Here is a 22,858-nt window from a genome sequence, read left to right as displayed (position 1 = left end):
ATTCTCTGCTCAGGGTGGTACTATTGAAATGGCCCACACGTCTGCATTTGGCAGCTTCCCATCTTTCTGAACCAGGACTCATGCTCTACCTGAAATCTTTGGCAAACCATCGAAAAATGACAGGATGAACGGAAGGCCAGGATGAAAGTCGGGTTGGCGGGAAGCAGCTCCCCAGACTTGTTGGATCGTGTTAGGGAAGCCATTAATCTGTTGGAGTAAGAGCCCAGCAATTCTTGGGTCCCTCCAGCGGCTTCATTCCTTGGGAATTAACACACAGGATCCTGCAGGTTTCAACAAACCAATCCAGAAGAGGGAGACGGGATGTGCCCCGAGCATCTGGGGCCACGGGCCCGGGGATGGGGCAAGGGAGTGCTGGTCTGCACACACGAGGCTCCGGCAGCCGTGCCGGGTCCCTCCACCCGCGGATGGTCAGCAGTTGGTCTGACTGCACGTTGCCGGATACAAACGCTGCCTCAATGAGGGGACGCGGCATGGCTGCTGTGAAGGGCGTTGTGGGTGGGGAGGCTTCTGACGGTAAGGTCCCCACAGCAGCCCCCTCCCACGGCTGTAGTTGCAAAAGCTCTGTGACCCTGTGGACACCCCGCACCCTTTCCCATAGGACGCTGGCTGATGCCCCCTCCTTGGGTGTTTGCTTTTGGTCTCTTGGCTTTGCTCTTTGGGGGGTCTCCAGGGTCTTCAGAGGGCTCCTCCCTGGGGGAGCAAATGGAAATAAACTGCCATGCGGCTTGCCATTAATCCAGAGAAGAGTCTTGCTTCATTGGCCTTTCTTTCTACTTGGCTAGTGGACACCTCTTTCCAGCCCTGGGCAAAATCATGCAATGCTCTAATTCTCCAGAGATAATTGCGGATCTCTGTAATTAACAACCACAGCAGAACGGAGTGGGGGACCCTGCCGTGTGGGGCAGGGACGGCGAATGTGCTGAGACTCGGCCGGCTTCTTGCCTCCCGGGCTTGGCTGCGTGCATCTCCGGCATCAGCACCTCCCTGCTTCCCCGAGGCTCTCCTGCCCAGAAGGAAGAAGCATTCCCCGCTGCCAACATACAGGGCACCATTTATCTCGTGGTGACAGAGCTCAGCCAAGCGGAGGCACCCTGCCAACGAACGCTATTCCGCACTGCCGATAGCCAAGGCCAAACGCGGATTTGGAAGTGGCGGGTCGCAGGAGCTAGAGTCCCAGATCACGGGCGAAGGCTCCGCAGAGGAGCACAGCTCCCTGATTCACTGGTCACTTCCTTACAGTCGGAGGGAAGTTCATCTGCTTGACGAGCACAGTGAGCGCCCATAGCCCGGAGACTCGGGTGTCCCCGCGGCACAGTGTGCCCTCTGTTTCCCCCAGCCCAGGCCAAGAGCGCTTTGTGCGTCTGAATCACTGGCCGGGAGCTGGACGACAGGCCCGTGCCAAGAAACAGAGGGCGGGCTGGCTTTAACTCATTAGCCTCTGCTGGAATGCCTCGTGCGCTTTACAAATATTTGTCGAGTGCCTGCCCTGCGCTAGGCCTGCTCTGGGCTCCCCGGACCCTCGGCCGGGAGGCGACACCAACAGGGAAACTAGTGAACGGAATCCCAGACGGGTTTGGATAAGGATAAGTGTGTGAATACATGAAACAGGACAGCACCGTGTGGAGGACGGGCTTCCTTCGGGGGAGGGCGGGAAGACGCTGCAGGACAGACTGATGCGGGTGTGGGGGGCTGCTACGGTGTAGGTGAGGGTGGGTGGAGCGGCAGGGCCCCCTCCTCGGGGGCCGGCAGCACAGGGAGGGGTCTGGATTTTGTTCTAAGCACCATGGGAGCTGCTGGCAGGTAGGAAGCAGGGCGGTGACAGGAAGGGACCCACGCTTTAGAGAAAGAGCACTGTGGCCCCTGTGGGCTGAGGGAAGGACAGTGAGGGCAGCAGGGTCAGCGCGTTCTGATCCCCAGGAGGACTCTGTGGATATGTGACCCTGGGGGGGGCAGAGGGGACTTTGCAGATGGCGGCCCGCGGGATCATGATGGGGGAGACCATCCTAGGCTGTCAGACTGGGCCCAGTGTCATCGCTGGGGTCCGAGTCAGAGGGAGGCGGGAAGGCCCCCGCTGCTGGCTCTGGACGTGGACACCTTGACTCTCGTTAGCCCTGACAGACCCAGCTTTCACGTCGGACACCCAGAACAGTAAGAGAATAAACGGGTATATTTGAGACAATAAATTGGTGGTGATGGCAAGACGCCACTGGAGGGGCCCAGGTGAGAAAGCTGAGCGCCCAGGTGCACTGACATATGCGCTTCACGGCGCACAAGAGAAGGGAGGTCGCCGATGGCCGCCAGGGCAGGTGGGTCATGTGGCCGACTGGGATGGGAGGGGGTCAGGTCTCTGCATCGGTGGCCCTTGGCCTCCTGTGCTGGGACGTTTTGGGCTGGAGTCTGTGACGGGTGGGGGAGGAGGGAGGCCCAGGTGGACGGCTAAGTCCCAGAAGGCCTGTGACGTGCTCTCCTCTGCGCCCTCCTTCTGCCCTCACCCCTTGCACTCTCCACTGGCCCGGAGGTGCTTCTGCCCACATATGCAAATACACAGAAAAGATGATTCTGGTTCTTTTGGTCAAAGAGTCAGATACTTTCCTAGTAGCCTGATTTCATGATAAACCAAGACAGAAGACAATGGTAAGGAAAATGTAGAACAGACAAGGTGGGTGCCTGGCTTCAGTGTATTAGAAATAGGCACTGACAGGGTGTGCAAGCGTCCTGGGGCCACCTTAACAAACTGCCACAAAGTTGGGGGGGGGGTTGAAACATAGAAATCTATTGTCTCACAGTTCTGGAGGCAAAACGTCCCAAATCAGGGTGCTGGTGGGGCTGTGCTCCCTCTGAAGGCTCTGGGGAGGACCCTCTCTCAATCCAGTGGCGGCCAGTGAGCCCTAGTGTTCCTTGGCCTGTGGCGGCTTCGTGCCAGGCTCTGCTGGCCTTCACGTGGGCTTCTCCCTGTGTTTTCACGTGTCTGCACAGGAAGACACCAGTGCTTGGATTTAGGGCCACCTTCATCCGGTGCGAAGCAGTGAGTTGAAAAGCGTCCCCCCAAAAGATATCCAAGTCCTAACCCCTACACCCTGTGGACGTGACCTTATTTGGAAATAGGGTCTTTGCAGATGTGATTAGTTTACAAAATCAGTGGTGAGTCTCCTTGAAAGAGACAGGAGAGGGAGATCTGGGACATAGGGACACAGGGAGAGGCCACATGAGAACAGAGGCAGAGTGGAGGGAGGTGGCCACAAGCCCAGGGACCCCCAGAGCCACCGGACCCTAGAAGACGCAAGAAGTGTGTGATGGGTTTTATGCGACAACTTGACTGGGTCACAGGGTGCCCTGATACTTGGTTAGTTACTCTGAGTGTCTCTGTGAAGGGAGTTTTGGGTGAGATTAATGTTAAAATCAGTAGATTGAGTAAAGCAAGTCGTCCTCTGGGATGATGGTGGGCCTCGTCTAATCAGTTGAAAGCCATAGGCCAACCCTCCTCTGAATAGGAGAGAATTCTTCCTGCTTGGTGGCCTCTGAACTGGGACATCACTTTGTCCTGCCTTTGAACTCAAAATGACCCGCGGTTCTTCCCGGATCTCCAACTGCCTGCTCCCCTGCGCTCCTGGCCCTGGGCGGCCTCCAAACCACGTCAGCCGGTTCTGGACAATAGCCCTCTTCCCGTGTGTGCATGTGTCCCCCAGCTTCTTGTCTCCAGAGAAGCCTGACCAGTGCAGAAGCATCTAGCCCGCAGCGCTGGGAGGGGGCGCGGCCCTGCCCACACCTGCCTGCCTCCTCTGGCCTCCGCATTCCTGTGCTCAAAGGCCCCAGGACACTTTCAAAAAACCCAACAAAATGTGAAGGAGAGGCCACGCCCAGATACCTAGAGACCTCTTTTCTAGAACCTCACTCTTCCTTCGAATCACAGACTTCCCCACGGGCACCGGTGACCCTCAGCGTGGAGGTGCCTCACCCCAGGGCCAGCCCTCCACCCCCCGCGGAAGGCCAGCTTCTCTGGGCTTACCTGTCCCTGAGCTGCAGGGGATGCCGGGCGGGAGGGACGCAGTGGGTTTGCCTCGGGAACTGTCTCTTCCGTCTCTATACTGTTTGCTGGTCTAAAGCCTCAAGTTACCTCCAGGCCCAAAGGGAGGGAAGGCTCTGGGCCTGCGTCCTTGTCTTTCAAATTAGAGTGTTGAGCAAGGAGCTCCCTCAGGCCAGGGGCTGCAGTGGGCCCCGTGGAGGGCTGCCCAGCCAGGAAACTGGCGGCTGCGTGCACGGGCCGCCCGCTCCCGCTCGGCCTGGAACAGAAACAAGGAGAACCTGGAGGACTCCGGCAGGCTCCACAGGCGTGACTCAGGTGTTCACACCTTGGCGGATTGTCAGGGTGTGACTCTCCCTCTCCTGGGGCCTGCATAGCTCTGTGGGTAAGTCCCCAGGGCATCAGGGGACGAGAGCTGCCCCTGCTAAGGAGCCAGTGTCCCCACAGCCCGGGCGGCCTGGGGTCCCCTCCGGGACACCCGAACATCTAGCATCCTCCCAGCTGTTTCCTCTCAGTCTGTTTTTATGCCTGTTTGGGGTCACAAGCAGCAACGGGGGACCATCCCCGTGATGAATTGCTTGCTCCCTGGACCTTGGGTCTCCTGCCTCCCCTACTCGGGTTGGCATTGATCCTTCGTTCTCCGCTGCACCCGCCACTGTCATGTGCCGAGTGGCTCCCCATGGCTCCGTCCGCATCTGCGGCAAAGCCTCACTCTGCTCTGCACGCGGGGTGGGGGACAGCTCCTGAGCAGCGTCCTTGACACATGGTGAGGTGTGAGGTTCAGTCCCTCCTGACCACGCAGATGTGGGAACCCTAGACATAGGACAGACCCTTCATTGTCCCTGGGGTCCCCTCCGTGGGCCTCCGGCCCTGCCCACGGTGTGCCTCAGCTACCCCTCAGGTGCGACCTTGTCACCCCATGAGCACTCAGCTGCCCAACAAGGCTGGGGGCTCCCAGAAAGCAGGGGTGAGGGTCCCTCCAGCTCCAAGTATGAGGTCCTGCCTTGGGCTGCCCCTGGTCCATACAGTGCGGTCGTGGGCTGAAAGCGGCTGGACAGAGGCTTTGGCCCTCTTGCATCCAGGGGTGGGGTCCACAGCTCCGACACTCTGCCAGTTCCGGGCCGGGCCTTAGGGGGCAGGCGGCTTCCACCTCTGGTCTCCTGGAATAGTCGTTCCTGGAGCCCAGAATCCCCACTGAAGAACCACGGAGAGACTGGCAGACTGTGGGGCTCCCTGTGCCAGTCCCACGGAGAGCCTGAGTGGAGAGAGACACATGCCTGACCAGCCCTCGCAGCTCCAGCCATCCCAGCCCAGGTGCCAGACGCGGGGCCCGAGAGGCCGTGACTGGACTCTAGACCTAGCGGTCCTCTGACCCCAGCCGTATGTCAGACGTTGCAGGAGCCATCATAATGGGCCCAGACCCATGAGCCTCATAATGAATCGTCTTAAGACACTAACTTTTGGGCTGATTTGTTACATGGCGATTGCTGGAGCCTGTGGTTTGGCGAGAATGGAAAAAAAGACTTCCGCTCTTGCGGGGACACACTGTTCTAAAGTATTCCCTCTGGGTGGGCGCAGTGGATGGCTTGGCTATTGGATGGAATTCAGTGCAAAGAAGCAGATGCCCTGTGTTCAAGATAGAGGAGGCCCAGGCAAGGGTACACAGGGTGCATGTGGAGCATGGGCCAGTGCCATGTGCCTTTGTGCAGTGTACAAACTGTGCAACTGTACGTGGCAGCCCTGCACAGAGGCCTCAGTACCAACAGAAGGAGGTAGGCAGTGTCTGTTTCAGATGGGTGCTCCATCCCTGTTCCCATCACAGCTCCCTTGCTGTTCGTCGCTCAGTCACGACGGGCCCCTTCCTTGTGCCAGCCTATTTTGGCTGCTGCGGAGCTCAGCCAAGGAGGGACCTGGAGGAATGCTCTGACAGAAGTAGGTCTAGGTGCCAGGGGAGCACAGAGGAGGTGCCAGTGGAGGTGCCAGCAAGGCTCTGCAGCTCTAGGATCGGGTCGTGACCCCACCTCTCAGGCACGGTCTCCAGTCGCTGCTTGTCGAGCAGCACAGCCCAACAAGAGCTCTTTTGAAGTCTGTTGCTGGGGATGATCACAGGGGCCCTAATCCGGAACCGAGCACCCACCCCCGCCTGTCTAATCCTTGGCTGTCTCTGCCGGAAGCGGACGTGCTTCTCCACCTCTTCCCCTGTGACCCCAGCCTGCCTGGAGCCACCTGGCATCATAATCCAGCCTGCTCTGCCCAGGCCTGAAAGGACTGGAGCCACCGCCGCCCGGGGCCCCTCTAGGCCCTCCCTCTGCCGCCCTCCCGTCTTGTGCCCCGAGGCTGCTCTGGATGGCAGCGCCCCGCTCTGTGGCCCACCGGCTGCCAGCTGGATTCGGCCCATGGGGACGCTAGTGCAGAAGCCAGAGACCGATGCTGGAGGGACAGGGAGCCAGGGAAAGGCTCGTTCCGGGCCCTTCCTGCAGGGTGGGGCTACATGCCCCCAGGAGCACCTATCAGGCGGGGCCTCCCGCAGCCGCGAGAAGCTCTGGGTGCTCCTGACCTGGGAGGTCCCGGCTCTTAGTCTTGCCAGCCCCCTGGCCCTCATCTTGGTGACTAGTTCCTTGGCACCCCCACTGGGGGGCCGCCTGTCCCACTGGGACTCTGCCGGTGTGGAATTAAAGGGAAAACAAGCCATCTCGAAAAACTGGTGAGGTCTGCATCTGTCCTCTAACTCAGAAACGCCCCTAAAGAGGGGGCCCCAGGAAGGCACTGCCCCAGAGACAGTTGTCCACTTGACCCCATGTCTTTGGGTTCCGACGGGGGCAGGGGCGGCAGCACGTGCCACAGAAAGGGAAACCCCCCTCCCTCTCCCTCACCAGACTCCCACATTTCAGGGTCACACGTCTGGGCCCCGTGTGGCTGTGCTGGCCTCTGACGCCCACCCGGCCACGTTGGGGGCCTTGGGCAAGTGACCGGGCCTCTGTGCGCCCCCGGTTCCTCCCGCGTAGCAGTGAGAGACTAGCAACATCGTGGCCCCGGGCTGTGACGGAGGCTCCTCGACCCGGGTCTAGTCAGGCTCCTCTGGGCACTTACTGCACCAGGCCCCACCCTGGGGCACCTCCTCAAGAGCCCAGGCTTAGCAGGAACGCCGCTCTGCCGGCTCAGCCAGGCCCGCCACGTGCAGTGTCTGGTCGCCTTCAGCCAGAGGCTCCCCCGCCCGATGTTCCTCCCGGTGACTCACAGCTACTGACCCCAGGCGCCTTGGTTGTAAATCCCCCTGCCCACTCCGTGCTGGGAACACGCTTCTCTCCCACCGCCGGCCGGTCCCTGCTGCTCTGGTCCCCACACCCTGGACCAAGCTGCTTCCCCCTCCCCCGCCCCGTGACAAGTGTGACCTGTGGCTTCGACGCCAAGCCGCGCACATGCTCGGGGCCCCGCATGGCGCCTGCGCGGGACGCTACCCCTTTCCTGGGTGGATGAGCCTCTCCACCTTCAAGAGGGAGACCATGCTCTGAGTGCCCGAGCAGGTGCTGCTCCCCTGGTCGTAGGGCCTCTCAGCTGACCTCTGAAGGGACCAAGATGCACCTGCAGCTTGGACACTCTCTCTTCACCTCCGACGAGGCGGGTGGGGCTTCCCTGCTCCTGCGGACCTGTTGGCGGGAGTCCTTCCCTGGAGCCCAACCCGCCAGAGGGTGACAGAAGTGGAGGCAGGGGTTGGCCAGCCTCTAAAGAGGCCAGGGCCAAGAAGGCCAAGGGACAGGGAGACGTGTGTGTGGTGGGTGGGTTCGGAGCTGGGGCTGGAGGGACAGGACGGTCAGCTGAGCAGAGGAGGGAAGGACTGCTCCTGAGGATTTTCTCAGCTCAGGGCCCTGGGTCTGGCACTCACTCAGGGTCGATGGTGCCTCCCAGGGGACACTTGGGGATGTTTGGTGACATCTGTGGATACTGGGAGGAGGGGGGACGGTCTCATGGCACCTGCTGGGTAGGCCCCCCAGGGAAGCTGCTCAACTTCCTGTGATGCTGAGGACTTTTCCACCGCAGAAGACTTTTCCACCACGGAGGACTTGCAGCCGCAAATGTCGTTTGTGGGGTGGGCGTGGACCCCGTGATGAAGGGAAGAGCTGCCTGATTCCTGTCTGTCCCCGTCCCCTCCTCCTCCTGGGGGTGATGACAGTGAGGGTATTTCCTGTGCCCTAGGCCCCCAGGGCGCCTACTCAACAGAGAGCGGGGAGGCGTGGGTGCCGTGCAAACACAGCTTCCAGACCACCCTCCCTGCCACGGCCCCACGGTCAGCAGCCAGGGTGCTGCCCCCATCTCTCCCGTCTGTTCCAGGGCCTCAGAGCCTCCCCAGAGTTCCCGGGCAGGATTCCCCTCGCTGGGTGCTGCTGGAGACGGGAGACGCTGTTTCTGTCCTTCTCGGGGCCGTTGCCCCTATTCCTCCCCCCTTCGGGCTCACACGGGCTCTGTCTGGGGAGACGTGGGCGTGGCGCTCATTTTCCTTTCTGCCATCTGTGCCTGAAGCATCTGTCCGGTTTCAAGTTCCCCCTCCGCACAGCCCCAGCACGGCCCGTCTGCCTCTGCCGTGGCTGCAGACAGCTCCCTCCCGCCTTCTGAGCCCGAGACTTGCAGTTTGAGTGCACGCTTCCCCCCCAACCGCAGTTCCGGGGAACAGAGCAATCCCGGGGCCTCTTGCATCAGCCACCCTTTTGCATGAGGGGTGGGGTGAGGACAGAGAGGCTGTTGGAGCCTCCACCTGGCTCCCGGACTCACTGGTGCGCGGAAGCGAACGTGCCCCCAGGGGTTTCTTTCCCAACAGAACACACTCGGCCTTCTCTGAACAGGCTGGTACTTGCGTCACTGGAGATGGCAGTTGTGGTCGGGCCAGCCGCTCCTCGCCGTTGCTCTGACACACGCCTGCCCTCACCTGGGTCTGTGAGTCACGGACCCCGCGAGGGAGGGCAGGGGGGGCAGAGGGCAGGAGTGCTGGGGGTGAAGTGCACACCGACATAAGGCAGCCGAGTTCCGGAAGGGGTCGCGGAGCTAGAGCGAGAATTCACGCACCAGGACGCTCTGCACCTGGCAGGAAGGGCAGAGAGGCTCCCCCTGCCCCCGGCCTACCCGGGCTGGCTGGGGCCCTGAGCGGCATGTGGTCTTAGTTCCACAGTGTCTGGGGACAGCTTGGGGAGGGGTGCCTTGGGCGTCTAGTGGGTCCAGGCCAGAGATGTTGCTCAGTGTCCCTCAACGCACAGACGGCCCCCCCAAAACACATCCACGAAGCATGATCGGCCCCAAACGTCCACGTCCCCGCGGAGAACCTGGCTCGGAGAGAAAAGGAGGTGCCTTCCGTCTGCCATCGGTGCCGCCCCGCAAAGACCCGCCCCGCAAACTCTCCGAAACGAGCGGCTAATCCGTTTCCCCTCCTCCCCGTTTCTCTCTGGGCCTTTCGCTCGGACCGGGACCGCCTCTGTGCCACTGGCCTCAGGAGGGCCCCAGGGCGCAGACAGATGCTCCCAACGGCCACAGCCACGTGTGACACACCCCGGGTGCCGGCAACCTGCTGGCCTTCTGCGGATTGCTGTTGCCTTGGGGATGGTTCTCTACGGGCAGGAGTTGAAATCTCAAAGGCCTCCGGGGCCAGACCTGGAAAAGAATGAGTGGCAGGGGCAGGGGGAGGCCGTGGTTCGGCGCCCACTGAGGAACGGGGCAGTCGCTGGGCCGCTGCAGCCGACTCCACTGCCCACGGACCGGGAGCCTGAGACTGCTAGATCGCTGAAATTTTTTTTAAGGAGAGAAGTCAGAAATATGCGAAATTTTCCCATTTTTAAATACAAATGCAAATTGAAATACTGTGTGTGGGGGGAGGGGAACAGAGTCGGGGGTCCGCATCAGCCCCCCGCTGTCCCCTGCGCAGCCTCTGTGGCTCGTCAGGCAGGGCCCGGCTCCCTGAGTCACGGTGACGTGCACCTGCTCAAATGACAGCACCTGGCGTGCTACGGTCCCACAGACTGTGACGTCATAGTCCCCACCTGTCCAAGGACGCACACTCAAGGGGCTCGGGCAGAAGGCAAGGTGGCATGGGAGGGGGCAGGGACGAGACCCAGGAACAAGTCCCTGCTCGGGCTCTCAGACCCCGACCCTGACCCAGCACCTCCCAACTGGCTTCCCCACGGCACCCTTCCAGACCAGAATCCTGCAGGTTTGACCAGGAATCTGCTTTCAAAAAACTTTTTAAAGCTGTAGTTATTTATCCTAGAGAGAGAGAGAGAGAGAGAGAGAGAGAGAGAGAGACAGTGGGGGTGGGGTGCCGAGGGATTAGCGGACCCCCTGCTGAGTGCGTAGTAGCCCGAGGTGGGGTTTGATCTCATGACCCTGAGGTCATGACCTGAGCTGAAATCAAGGGTCAGACTCTCAACTCACTGAGCCAGCCAGGCGCCCCCCCACCAAAACAACCTTTTTAGTGATGTTTTCATCTTAAGGGGGGTTAGGTTCCCAAAGTCATCAAGCGACACGCTTCACTGCGTGATTTTACAGAAAGAAGGGAAGCAAGGAAGACGGAAAGGAAGAGAGAACTAAGCCGATATCTGGATAGAAGTAGGGCCCACGTCTCCGCTCTCTGGGGTCCTGGGGGTGTCTCAAACCTCAGTCATCCCACGGTCTCCCCATCACTCTCCTCTTACCGTTTTTCTTTAAACGGACTCACTTAACAGGAAAACCAGCTATAACTACAAGATAAGCGTAAAAACAAACACAAGGAACAAAATGCCACATTAGGGTCTCGCGGGTTTGACCGTTGGCCGAGCCGGGAACGCCAGGTCTGCGGAAACAGAGAAGGACGAGTGTCGAGAGGTGTTGGAAGTCGGCCAGCGGCCACGTGGGACTGATGGGGGCAGAGGGTTCTGGAGACACGATTCAGCGCTGATCCACACGGGGTCTTTAGACCCTGAGTCACCTCTGGGGGTCGCCTCCAAAGGCCCCGAGCGCGCTTCGGGGAAGGACACCCTGCACCCCGCTGCCTGGCCCTGCGTGTGAGACGTGCTGTCGTCTCCAAGGAGGCAGCGCGCCGGTCTCGGGGAAGCGGCCGGGTGAGCCGGCCCGGAGAGATCAAGCCTTCGGTCGGATCCAAGGGAAGACAGGTGACCCGCGATTCCACTCCCCGGCACGAACCCCAAAGAGAGGAACCTTGGTGCTCCAGCCGGCACCGTTCTCAGGGGCCGGGAGCGGAACAGTGCACACGTCCACGCCGCGCGGAACGCATGAGCAGCACCTGGCGTCCCCTCGCAGTGGGGCGCGACGCAGCCACGGGGCGGGGAACGGCGCTCCGGTAGGAGCCGCCGCAGGGACCCACTTGGATCACGTGATGCTCGGTGACAGAAGCCTGTCAAAGGCCGCATAGGACATGATTCCATGCCTAGGACGTGCCTAGAACGGGCGAAGCCACGGAGACAGAAACTCGATTGGTGGTTGCTGAGACTGGGGCAGGGGAGGGGCGCGACTGCGCACGGCTTTGGGGAACGCTCTGGAACACGGCAGAGTGGTGGGTGCACACGGTTGTGAATGTAGTAAATACCACTGAACCAGACCTTTAAAGGGCTCGACTTTATGTTGTGCGAATTATACTTCAATTAAAAAGATCCTTTATTTTTTTTTTTTTAGGTCCTTATAAATATATTTATATCAGAGAAAACAAGGCACTTGGGGAGCATTACAGCTCACTCTCCTACATGTACATCATTCTAGACAGAAAGTAAAAATTGGTTAGTTTCTCAAGTGAGTTAACTGAGTCAAGTTAATACAATAACAGAATTGTTCCCGAGCCCTCACTGAGGCACAGACTGAGGCGCATCTCCTAGTGACACCTGGTCCCAGGTCTGCTGGACCCCAGTAGAGCTCAAAGCCTGATGCCCCCAGGAGGCCCGACTTCTCTCCTGAGCAAAAGCCCCTCGCCCTGGGGCACCGGCCCCCTCCCCGGGCCCCGAGGTCAGGTGAGGGGGGGCTGCGGAGGGAGGCAGGCCAGAGAGCAGAGCTGGGACACGGTGGGAATGCTTAAGCAGGGTCACCAAAGCCACAGAGACCTCAATCTGTCCGAGCCGGCGCTGTGGAGCCGGAGGAGCGGCGCCACGGGAAGAGATTTCACATAGCCCTGACAACACCGCCTCGGCTCTGCGGTGACATTGGCCAGGGTCGTTTCTGAGGGCGCTGGAGCTTCCGCTGGAGGCGAGCTGGAGCTTGGGCCAGCTGCTCTGAGCCTCCAAGGGACCGCAGAGCCTGCCCCCTCCCTGTGGCTGCTCCTTTGGAATGTAGTCATCTCACAACCATGGCAAAGCCGCAAGTCACTTCGGACACTGCCGACTAGAAGCTGGGTCCCTGGGCCACAGGAATGGGGGCAGGTCCCCTGGGCTGGGCAGACTAGGGAAGGGAGGTGGCTCCTTGGCTTCAGCACTTAAGAGTCCTTCGGAGCCATTGCTCCACACTGTGACCAGCCTCGGCCCAGTTTAAATAATCACTAAACTAAAAAGATCCTTTAAAAATAATTAAAAAAAAAAAAAGAAAAGAAAAGAAACTGGGGACGAAGGGGCTGGAATGGCTTCGTGCGTGAGGCTGAGCCGGGATCATGGAGCCGCGTGAAGCAGGGGCCCCGTCCCTTCCTTGGACAAGAGCAGTCTGTGCTGGGTGAAGCATGGAGGACATGGGCGGTGCCCACCACCAGGAGAGAGGGGCTCCCCAACGCCCAGGGCTCCTGCTCACTCTTGCTCGGGTGCCGGGGACGTGGGGGAGAGCCCCGGGACCAGGCAATCTTCCTCCGAGCGGCAGATGGTAGGGAAGAGCCTCGGGCAGAGGTCAACACATCTCCAGCCGGAAGAGACGTGTCTGAAATCATCCCCTCTCTGCAGACTCACGGACGCCACAAAAATCACTGATACCCACGAAAGGACTGGACATCTGCTGCCCCATGTGAGTCACAGGGGCTCACTTAATCCTCCCGCCGGACACAAGCATTATCCCCGTTGGACAAAGTCAGCCACACGGAAATGAGGAGAGGGCCGGGGCCCACAGGGTCAGGGGAGCCCCACACACGCTGCACCCAGGCAGGCTGCGCGCTCCCCAGCGAACAGCCGAGGCCACCTACGGCAGACATGCCAGGAGCTAGTTACAAACGTGACTTGCAGCCCCCGTTGTGAACGACACAGTGACGCCCCCAAATGTACGTCCACCAGTAAGCTCAGATGCAACCTCATTGGGAAATAGGGTCTTGGCAGGTGTAAGTAGTTAAGCTTAGATGAGGTCATTCTGGATTAGGCGGCCCTAAATCCAGTGACTGGGTGCATGACGTCTGAGACACAGACACAGAGACTGGAGGGACTCGGTCACAGCCGAGGGATGCCTGGGGCCCCCAGGCGCGGGGAGCATCAGGAAGGACCCTCTCCTGGAGGCCCTGGAGGGAGCGCAGCCCTGTGACACCTCAACTGTGGGCTCTGGCCTCCAGAGCTGGGAGAGGACGGACTTCCGTTGTTCTCCCCCAGCCTGTGGTCAGCTGTGGCGGCCCAGGACCCTGACGCCACTCCCCCCAGGCCTCACGGGCAGCTGGTCTCAGGGAATGGCGTCCTTCCCAGACCTCTCTGCCGATGCGAGGCCGGCTCCAGGCTCACCCACGGCTTCCTCCAGCCCGGCTCTCACATCCCCGTGGGAGCTCCAGGCGCTGCCCGCACCCCACCGCGACTGCAGCCTGGCACCCCCGGTCTGCACTGAGGAGGGGCTCGCGGAGTCCAGCAACGGCAGGAAACATGGTCCTCAAGCTCTCCTGTCGAGGAGGCCGCTGGAGCTTGCCCAAGGCCACGAGTTGTGACGGTGCCTGTGACAGGGACTCTCGGTGTTTGGAAACAGCCGACACGCCTCACAGGACACCCTGCTTGGTGCAGTTGGACCGCGGACAAGACTCAGGGGAGGCACCCTCTGATCGGCAGAGCTGCCAGGACAAGGGGGCACCCTGCTTTCCGGAACCTAGCAAGAGCCGTCGCGCGAGTGTCCTGGAGCAAAGGACCATGGAAGGGGCAGCTCAGAACAACAGAGACTTACTTTCCCCCAGTCTGGAGACCGGAGTCCGAAACCCACATGTCCCCAGAAAAAACCATACCCAGCCAGACCCTCAGAATGTGACCTCTGTTTAGAAAGAAGGACATTGCAGATGTAATGAAGGTAAGAATCTCACGATGAGATCATCCTGGATTCAGATGGACCCTGAGTCCAAGGACGGTGGCCTAAGAGAGACAGGAACCACACAGACACAGAAACACGGGACAGGCCACGTGAGCATGGGGCCACAGTCAGAGGGACACAGCCATGAGCCAGGGGGTGCAGAGTCACCCCAGCTGCTGGTGGCAGGAAGGACCACCCCGGAGCCCCCCGAGGGCATATGGTGGCCCTGCGGACACCTCGATCTCAGACCTCTGCCTCCAGAGCCTGAGTGAGGACGTGTCTGTGGCTGAGCGCTCCGTATGTGGCCCTTTGTTACAACAGGACACGGATACAGAGACCGATGGGGCCTCTACGCTTTCCCCAACGAGAGCAAACGCGGCATCTGACCTGGTCCTCTTGATGGGCCTGACCACGTAGGACAACCCTGGACGCGGCTCCTGACAGGAACAGGCTCGCCTGTGGTCAAGGCTTTGTCAAGCTCCAGGGCCCCCGGAGGGCCGGCAGCGTTTGAGGGAACACGCCACCCCCTTGGCCTCCCTTTCCACGCAAAGGGTCTGTTTATAATGGGTTCACTGGGTGGCGTTTTCTAGCAGGTTACCCTCACCCACAGCTGTGGGGAGGGAGAGGCCGGACATCCGGAATCAAGATGAGTCCAAGTCCCAGTGCAGAGAGTTATTTACAAGCACGAGATCCTGAATGTTCTGTCACATCAAACATTGCGTATCTTCACATCTTCTCCGAGGGAGTCTACAAACACCTCGTCGTGGCTTAAGTCCAAACTCACAGCGCCAGCCGTGCCCCATCTCCTGAGGGTCCCTCGGCCCCGTCTGGGGAGGCCCGCCGGGCAGCCGGCCGAGCGCTGACTCATGCATCCACGGAAGGCTGTCCATGGAGAGCTGTCCACGGGAGGCCACAGGGCTGGACGCTGACGGCTCAGCAGCCACGTTTCACTGGAGCCTGCAGAAAAGGAGCCATGGAGACGCAGCGTCTGACCGTCGGGAAAACGAGGGGGAAAGAGCCGGTGAATCCAAGCGGACGTCATTTCCGGTCAGCCTGTGGGGCCCACGGTGCCCGCACGAGCGTCTCTGCCGAGGATCCCGGCCCCTCCCTGCTGCAGCGCCTCCTTTTGTACCGGGGGGCGGCCGCCGCACGCCCGTCCGGGTGGGAAACGTCGAGTCCCCGATGCAGTCCCAGGCTTGAGCCATGTTGCTGTGGAGGCACTGGGGCCGGAGAGTGTTCCGGAACTTGCCATCTGAACAGCACCCTACCCTACCTGGCCTACCCCGTGCACACATCTCCCAAAACTCCCAGCTGCGTCCAGCACTTGAATCTGCTCCGTAGCAGGTGGCCAGGTGCTGTGCTCCTCCCGCTGTTAAAGCCCCTGTAGCTCTGCCCTTACAGTCTCCCATGGGGTGACATATCCTCACCCCCGGGCCCCCCAGGGGTGGTTCAGGTCCAGCTCACCTGTCCACACTCCCCTTCTCTCTCAGAGGCCGCAAGGTAGGTAAACAGTTGGCAGAATAACAGCCCCCAAGATGTCTGTGTCCTAATCCCCGGAACCTGTGGATAAGTTACAGAGCGAAGGAGACGTTATGGGTGTGATTACATGCAGGACCCTGGGATGGGGAGACGGTCCTGGGCCATCCACGTGGGCCCAGTGTCAGCACAGGTCCTTGTAAGAGACAGGCAGGAAGTCACAGAGGAGCCGCTGGGTTTGCATTTGGAAGAGGGGCTATATGCCAAGGGAAGCAGGTGGTTTCTAGAAGCTGGGGGAGGCAAAGAAATGAATCCTACCCAGGGCTTCCAGAAGGAGCCAGCTCTGCGGATACCTTGCCGTTAGTCCTGCCAGCCCCGTGTCAGACGTCTGGCCTCCAGGTCTGCAAGAAGGTACATCTCTGTCCAAGCCGCCCGTTTTGTGGTCGTTTGTTTCGGTGGCCCTGGAAAAGTGGCCGTATGAATACGATTCTGTGGAATGAGCAGATCTGCACCTCCTGCCACCCTCTTCTCCACTGTGTGTTGTGGAAGTGCAGTGCACGCTCTGTCCCCCGAATCCCGCCGCACGCCCAGCTGGGTGGGGTTCACAAGGTCACGGCCGGGGAGCCAGAGTCAGAACGCCCCCTGCTAACGGGAGCCGCCTCGGGAGCTCATAGCCCTCCTCCATGCCGGTACCGGGGTGAAGAGCAGCCCCCCCACCACGTCCACCTGTATCCGCAGAACGTGGCCTTATTTGGAAACAGGTCTTTGCAGATGTAACTAAGATACACTGAGGTCATGCTGGAGTCGGGTGGGCCGTAGAGCCAACGACTGGTGTCCTCCTAAGAACGGGGACATTTGAACAAAGACACAGAGGAGAGGCCTTGGGAAGACACAAGCAGAGATGGAGGGACATGGCCACCAGCCGAGGGACACCTGGAGCACCCAGGAGCTGGAAGAGGCAGGAAGGTCCCTTCCCTGGGGCCTCGGGGGGAGCCTGGCCCTGCAGAAGCCCCTGCCTCTAGGACAGCGAAGGGATAAATGTGTGTTGTTGAAGCCCCTCTCTGTGCTGATGCATTCCAGTGGCCCCAGGACCCTGACACCTGACCCCACTACCACCTGCTGTGCAGACTCACTGATCCTGCCCCAAGTTTCAGACTTTCTGGGAGTAGGATCGTGCAGCAGGCAGTTCTCCGTAAAGGCTTCTCTCACGGGGTCTTGGGTTTGTGGCACACGACGTGGCCACGCAACCCTCACCAATGCTCATTGTCCCAACAACGCATGACCACAATGTCTCCTTTCTGGGATTCACGGTCTTGTGGGCAGTTTCCAGTTTGGGTCACTGGGACCGGAACGGCTGCAAACAGTCTCGCACACGCCCTGGGGTGCATGTGTACCCAGAAATGGGAGTGCTGAGTCACAGGTGCAAGCAAACACTGCCCAAACCTGTCCAGGAGGCTTGAACTCATTTACACGCCTTCGCAAAGCAAAGTATGAAAATGAGGGACGCTGCTAATACTGGACACCGCTCTTCCTCTTGGCCAAAAGCAAGGACAGAAAGCAGAGTGGGGGACGGCAGGGGTCAGGAAACACGGGGACCCAGGGGAGATTTATCCGAGTGGGGTTTCTGCTGCCTGCAGTGCGGATGTCGGGATCGGAGAGTTTAGGTTTGCTTAGAGGAGTTAATGATGCCTGCTGTGCCCTGGCCCACACGCCGTGCAGAAGGAATGTCAGGACGGCCGCAGAAGCAGGCTCTGTCCTCTGAGGTTCCCAGGGATGGTCCTGAGCTCCCCGTGTTTGGGGAGAGATGCAGACTTTCCTTTGGAGCCAAGGAGAGGAAGCCGGACTCCAGCTCCGGTGTCTGAGAGGCCAGGGTTCTTGGCACCCGTGCTGTGCCCTGGTGTGGCATAGGGCACCCCGTTTCATCAGCCCCCCGATTCCCTGGCTTCCTCAGGCTTCTCATGTGCACGGGGCACCAGTGCTCTGGCGAAGATAGAGAGCGGGCTATGGGGTGGGTCAGACCCACTCCCCCTTCTCCCGCGGTCGTGGCCCTGGTCCGCGTGGGCCCTCTTGTGTGGTTCGCAGGAGGCAGGCTCTGACACAGGGATGTGAGGTCAGGGCTTGCTGGGGTGGCCCTGCCGGGCAGAGGGAGACACTGAACTGCAGACGGTCATGGCAGAGGCCTCAGCCGACCCCACAGGAGCTCGGGGCTGGGACAGCGGCAGGAATCGTCCCGAATTGGGGCAGAGGGGCCTCGGAACATGTCCAGCCACCAGCAGACACCGGCTGCCTGCAGAGAGGCCAGCGGACCCTCCAGCCAAGGGCGAGTCTGGGAGGGCTCTGCTGAGCGCGGTCAGCCGCCACCCGGGGACGGTGAGGCCCAGTCCTGACGGGACATCTGGGCCGCGCCAGGCGGCGCCCACTCCGGTAGCCCGAACAAAGCCGGGCGCTCCCAGGGGTGGTGGGGCTTTCACAGCCATGGTGAAGCTCCTACCTCCGCATCCTGGGCATGGCTCTTGTCCTGCTCGGAGCCACACCAGGAGCCCCGGCTTCAGGACCCCACAGCGACTCCCAGGGAAGCTGCGGGAGCTCAGCTGGTCTCCACTGTAACCGGAGTCCAGAGGGAGGGGTGCCTCTGCTGACCTCACCCCGCACCCCTCCCGCCCCTCTGGAACCTGCCCTGCGTGCCGGTCGGCCTCCTGCTCATGCTGCAGTCAGTCGTGTCCTGAGGAAGGCAGCCTTCCCCGGAGGCTGCTGCACTTCTCCCTCAGAGTTCTCACCAAACCACGCGCCCTCCGCTCCTGAAGCAGGGGCTGTGGGGTGGCCAATCTGTCACCGGCCTCAGGGTCCTGGAAGGGAAGGGGAGGAAGGATGAGGCATAGGCCACTTGTCTTAACCTTTACCGCCTAGGAGATCACGGTGGGGAAACCGAGCCTCGGAGAGGGGAGCCATGTGCTCGAAGTTGCCTATCTGGAGAGCCATGGGCCAGGACCCTCTCAGGTCCCGGGGGGACCACTCTTCTCTATTCTATAGCTTCCATCGAAGCATTTCCAGGAATCTCCAGTATCCAAAATGTTCTTACACGTGGGCACTGAAAAGAAGCCAAAGGGCAATTCACAACATTGTAATAAACCCGGAGGTGGAGAGAAGGCTCTGAGCCCAGGGAGTGGCTGCAGTGTAGGCGAGGAGGCGGGGAAGAGCGGCTCAGTGTGGAAACAGCACGTGCAAAGGCCCTGAGGTGTGTCCCAGGCACAGGACGTTCTAACAATGGAAGAAGGCCGTCATGGCCTGGAATGCCAGAGGGAGGGGAGGTGGTTCAACAACTTTTAGAAAAGTAGGCAGGTGGCCGATGTGCGAGGCCCTGGGAGCATTTCAGGAGTCGGATCTTTGTGTCAAAGGCAGTGGGCACGGCATTATGCACTTTACGGGTTTGCTCCTAGCCCCTTCCACGTGCTCCCTGAGGCAAGGAGAAAAGCAGGGAACAAACAGGGCTCAGGACAGAAACTGGCCTCCCTGCGGGCCTCCCACACCCCACATGGACCGAGAGTAACTCACCAGCTCCTCTGGGGACGGCGCCTAGCCTGAGAAGTCCAGCTGCTGGTCTTCCTGTCTTTGGGGAACGAGGATCCATGAAACCTGCAGCCTGAATGCCTCCGTCCTACATCATGGCTCCGGACCTGCCAATCTAGCAAATCCCATCCCCCAAAATCCAGGTCTGGCCCTAGAGGTCAGAGCTCCTCCTTTTGTAAGAGCTCATGGCGCAGCTCTGGATGTTTCTCGGGCCTGAAAGACCCCATGGGGTGGTTTGTGCAACCTCCCCCTTCCCTTCACAAGAGCAGCTGGGGGGGGGGTAGCTATTCTCCGTCCGGTCTTCCATAGGTGAGCGCACTTTCTAGTTCTTTCTCTCTGTGCCCTAGGACGTACCAGTCCTAGCCCCTGCTTAAGCTCATTCCGGTCACGTCATTAGTGGCCCCTGTGTGCTCTGTATAATTCTGAATTGGCTGCAAGGACCCCGGAAGCCTGGGAAGAGAGCCGCGGAGGGGGCTGGAATTCTGCTGTCAATACACACCTGAAGACATTCTTAGCAGCTGCTCAAAAATACGCAATTAGCGAAAGCAGTGAGATCATCGTGTTGGGTGGAGAGGCCGAAATCCCGGCAGGCGTTCACACTCTTACCAGACTGAGGGCCTCCCACGCTCATGCTCTCTCTCTCACTCTCTGCCCCCATTTCTCCATCTGTAAATGGTCTTGGGGCGGCCCTTGGACGTTCTGAGTTTGTGATTCTAACTCTTGGTAGCCTGGGGATGCGGCCAGTTCCCTGAGCCGTCTGTGTCGTACGGCCAAGCATGTCAAATGGCAGTGAGTCGGCCCTGCGGAAGCAAGCCCAGTCGGGGCCGAGAGCCGCGCGGGGAAAAGGTGGAGGCGTCTGTCCAGGGTGACTGCCCGGGACAGCGAGGTGGGGTCTCTGGGTGTGGAGCCCTGAAGGTCATCCCAGGCGCAGCTCCACAGCCCTGTCCTGGGGCACCAGTACGGTTCCGAGAGATCCTGAGTGTCCCTCCCAAGGAGGCCTTGCCACGCTGGAAGCAGAGGTGCAGAAACAATGAGAGCGGGCTCGCCGATGTCTCAGATGCATCTGGTCCCTGAAGGGCTCCCAGAGCCTCCCCTGGAGGAGCCCAGCCTCAGAAGGCAGGAAAAGGGCTCAAGGCGGCCAGTGACCCCCAGGACCTGGGAAGGCCTGAATGCGGACCCTGTTTCCTGCCAGCCTGGGGGTCTGCCAACACAAGCGAATCCTTTGTCCCCACCCCGCCCTCCCTGCCCATTGCACTGAGGGCCCTGAGCCTCATGTCTAGCTCCTGATGAGCGAGGGGCTCACGGCGGGGGCTGGAGACGGAGGGATGCCAACGCCCCGTCCTCACATGCTGGGGGCGGATCCTGCAGGCTGCGGGACACATCCAGCACACACAGCAAGGTCGAGGCAGAGGCCAGGCAGCAACACGTCCGGTGTGCACTTAAGACCCTGCAGAAAGCGCACAACCCTTCACAGCACAATGAATTTGCACCACCCTGTGCACCACACGGAACAGTGCCAGCGTCCCAGAGAGCCTGCTGCTTTGTCAAAGCTCATTTAAAAAGTACTGTTTTCATGGATGGGTGAATCACCCACGTGATTCAAGACCTACAAGGAGCACAAGGGCACGGGGCAAAAATCCCTTTTCCTGCCACACCCCCAGGACCTCCAGTTCCCTACCTGGAGGCTCCCGAGGTGGCTGATTCCCACAGACTCTCCCAGAGATCTTCCGCCCTCAGGGAAATGTCCTTGTGTACTCCTTCCACCTTTCCCTTCTTTTTAAAAAATATTTTATTTATTTAAGAGAGAGAGAGAACACGAGTGGGGTGGGGGAGGGGCAGAGGGAGAAGCAGACTTCTGCCGAGGAGGGAGCCCAATGGCGGACTCCATCCCAGGGCCCCTGGGATCACGAGAGCTGAAGGCAGATGCTTCGCCAACTGAGCCACCAGGAGCCCTGAGCAGGGAGGAAAGCAAGGCCAGGATCTGCATGTGTGGGGCCCAGTGGTAGGGGCTACAGGTGGCCGGGGTGGGGGCCACGCGTGCAGGTACAGACCACCACAGCCCCGTCCTCCTTCGGACACTGCAGAACCTCGGCGAGGCCTCCCGCCCTGGAGGACAGCCGGGGCTCACGAGCCCTCTCCCTTCATGTTCTGGAAACAGCTCATTGCCAGGGACCCCCTTCCCTGACGACCAGAGGACACTCGCCGGCGACGAGGCCGGACGCGGGTCCTCAAACTCCCTTGTGCCTCGGCAGTGACGGCCCCACCGGTCCACCGGGACAAAATGCTCCTTAACCACGCTGTGCTTTGGCCCCCGTTCCTCCCCAGACCCGACCCTGGCCCCCTCAGGGCGAGCCAGCAGACAGCCCCCTGGTGGGGGGACACCCGCTCCGCCCGGGCCCCACCCGGCTGCCCTCCAGAAGAGAGACCCTGGCCTGTCCCCCAGGCGCTCACGGTCCCAACCGCGACAGGCCAGCCCTTCCAAATAAAGTCTCTCCTTAGTCCAGACATGGGTTTTATTTGACAAATCCCTCCCTGTGGGATCCGCCGCTGTCCGCAAGGGAGGAGCCGAGCCCAGAAATCAAACAGTAGTGGCTTCAATGGAAGAAGTCAGGACGCAGCCCCCACCCCCCAACTCGACTCCTTGAGCGTGAAGCTGCGCCCTCCGGGAAGGTTGGGCAAGCGCTCATGGACAGGACGAGAAGTCAGCGGCCTGGCTGTGTAACAGTCAGAGCCGCTCTCAAGACGAGGAGTGGCCCCGCTGACCTCGGGGTCAAGGGTCAAGATCGTCCACACTGCTTTCCCAACCTCAAGCCAGGGGTTGTCTAAGGGCTTCATAAGGCGGCCTCCCCCAGGAGGGACAGGCGGGACCGGCTTGGAAGCATGGGGACACCGGTGGGCAGGGACAGACCCACGCCTTGACTCTGGGCCCCGAGCCCACCTTCGAGGGGAGGAGGGGAAGAGGCTCCCCGGGGCCACATGCCGCTCTCCAGACAGCCTGCACGGAGGCTGCTAAGGGAGAGGGAACTTCTGAAGCTTTCCATGTCCTCTCTGCCCTGGACAGGATTCGCTCTCCAGGGGAACTGGTAGAGACTTGTCCTGTGAGCGATCCGCTGCCCGGGGCGTTGTGGGCGTGTGAGCTGTAAGCCTCTGACTTTAATCCCACGGTGGAGCTCCTCCTGGCAGCACGAAGTCACCCTCGGGCTGAGACAGAAGGATCTGGGTCTTGCCTGGACTGGACCCCAAGAAGTGCAGAGGGCAGCACTCAGCCTGCCTGGTGCGCAGGAATTTAGAACTTTCTGGCTGCGGGGTGGAGGGCGCCTGGGCCCCAACCCTACCTCTGGTGTGGGCAGCCTGTGTGCGTGTGCGGGGGAGAGGGTCTGCCTGTTTTCATGGTGGACCACACCAAAGGAAGTGGGCTCAGGGCTTGGGGCCCCCCATCTCTGGAGGCTGTTCGGTGGGGGAGGGGGGCCAAGCATTTACGTACTCTGGAGGCCACAGAAAGGTCGTGTATTTGGGATTCTCAGAAAGGGTCTTGTCTGGGGGCGCCTGGGGGGCTCAGTTGGTGAAGCGTCTGCCTTTGGC

The sequence above is a fragment of the Ursus arctos genome, unplaced genomic scaffold (genome assembly GCF_023065955.2).
Source record: "Ursus arctos isolate Adak ecotype North America unplaced genomic scaffold, UrsArc2.0 scaffold_19, whole genome shotgun sequence".
NCBI classification, from domain to species: domain Eukaryota; kingdom Metazoa; phylum Chordata; class Mammalia; order Carnivora; family Ursidae; genus Ursus; species Ursus arctos.
The sequence above is the reverse complement of the archived record's forward strand: the minus strand, read 5'-3'. Positions refer to the sequence as shown.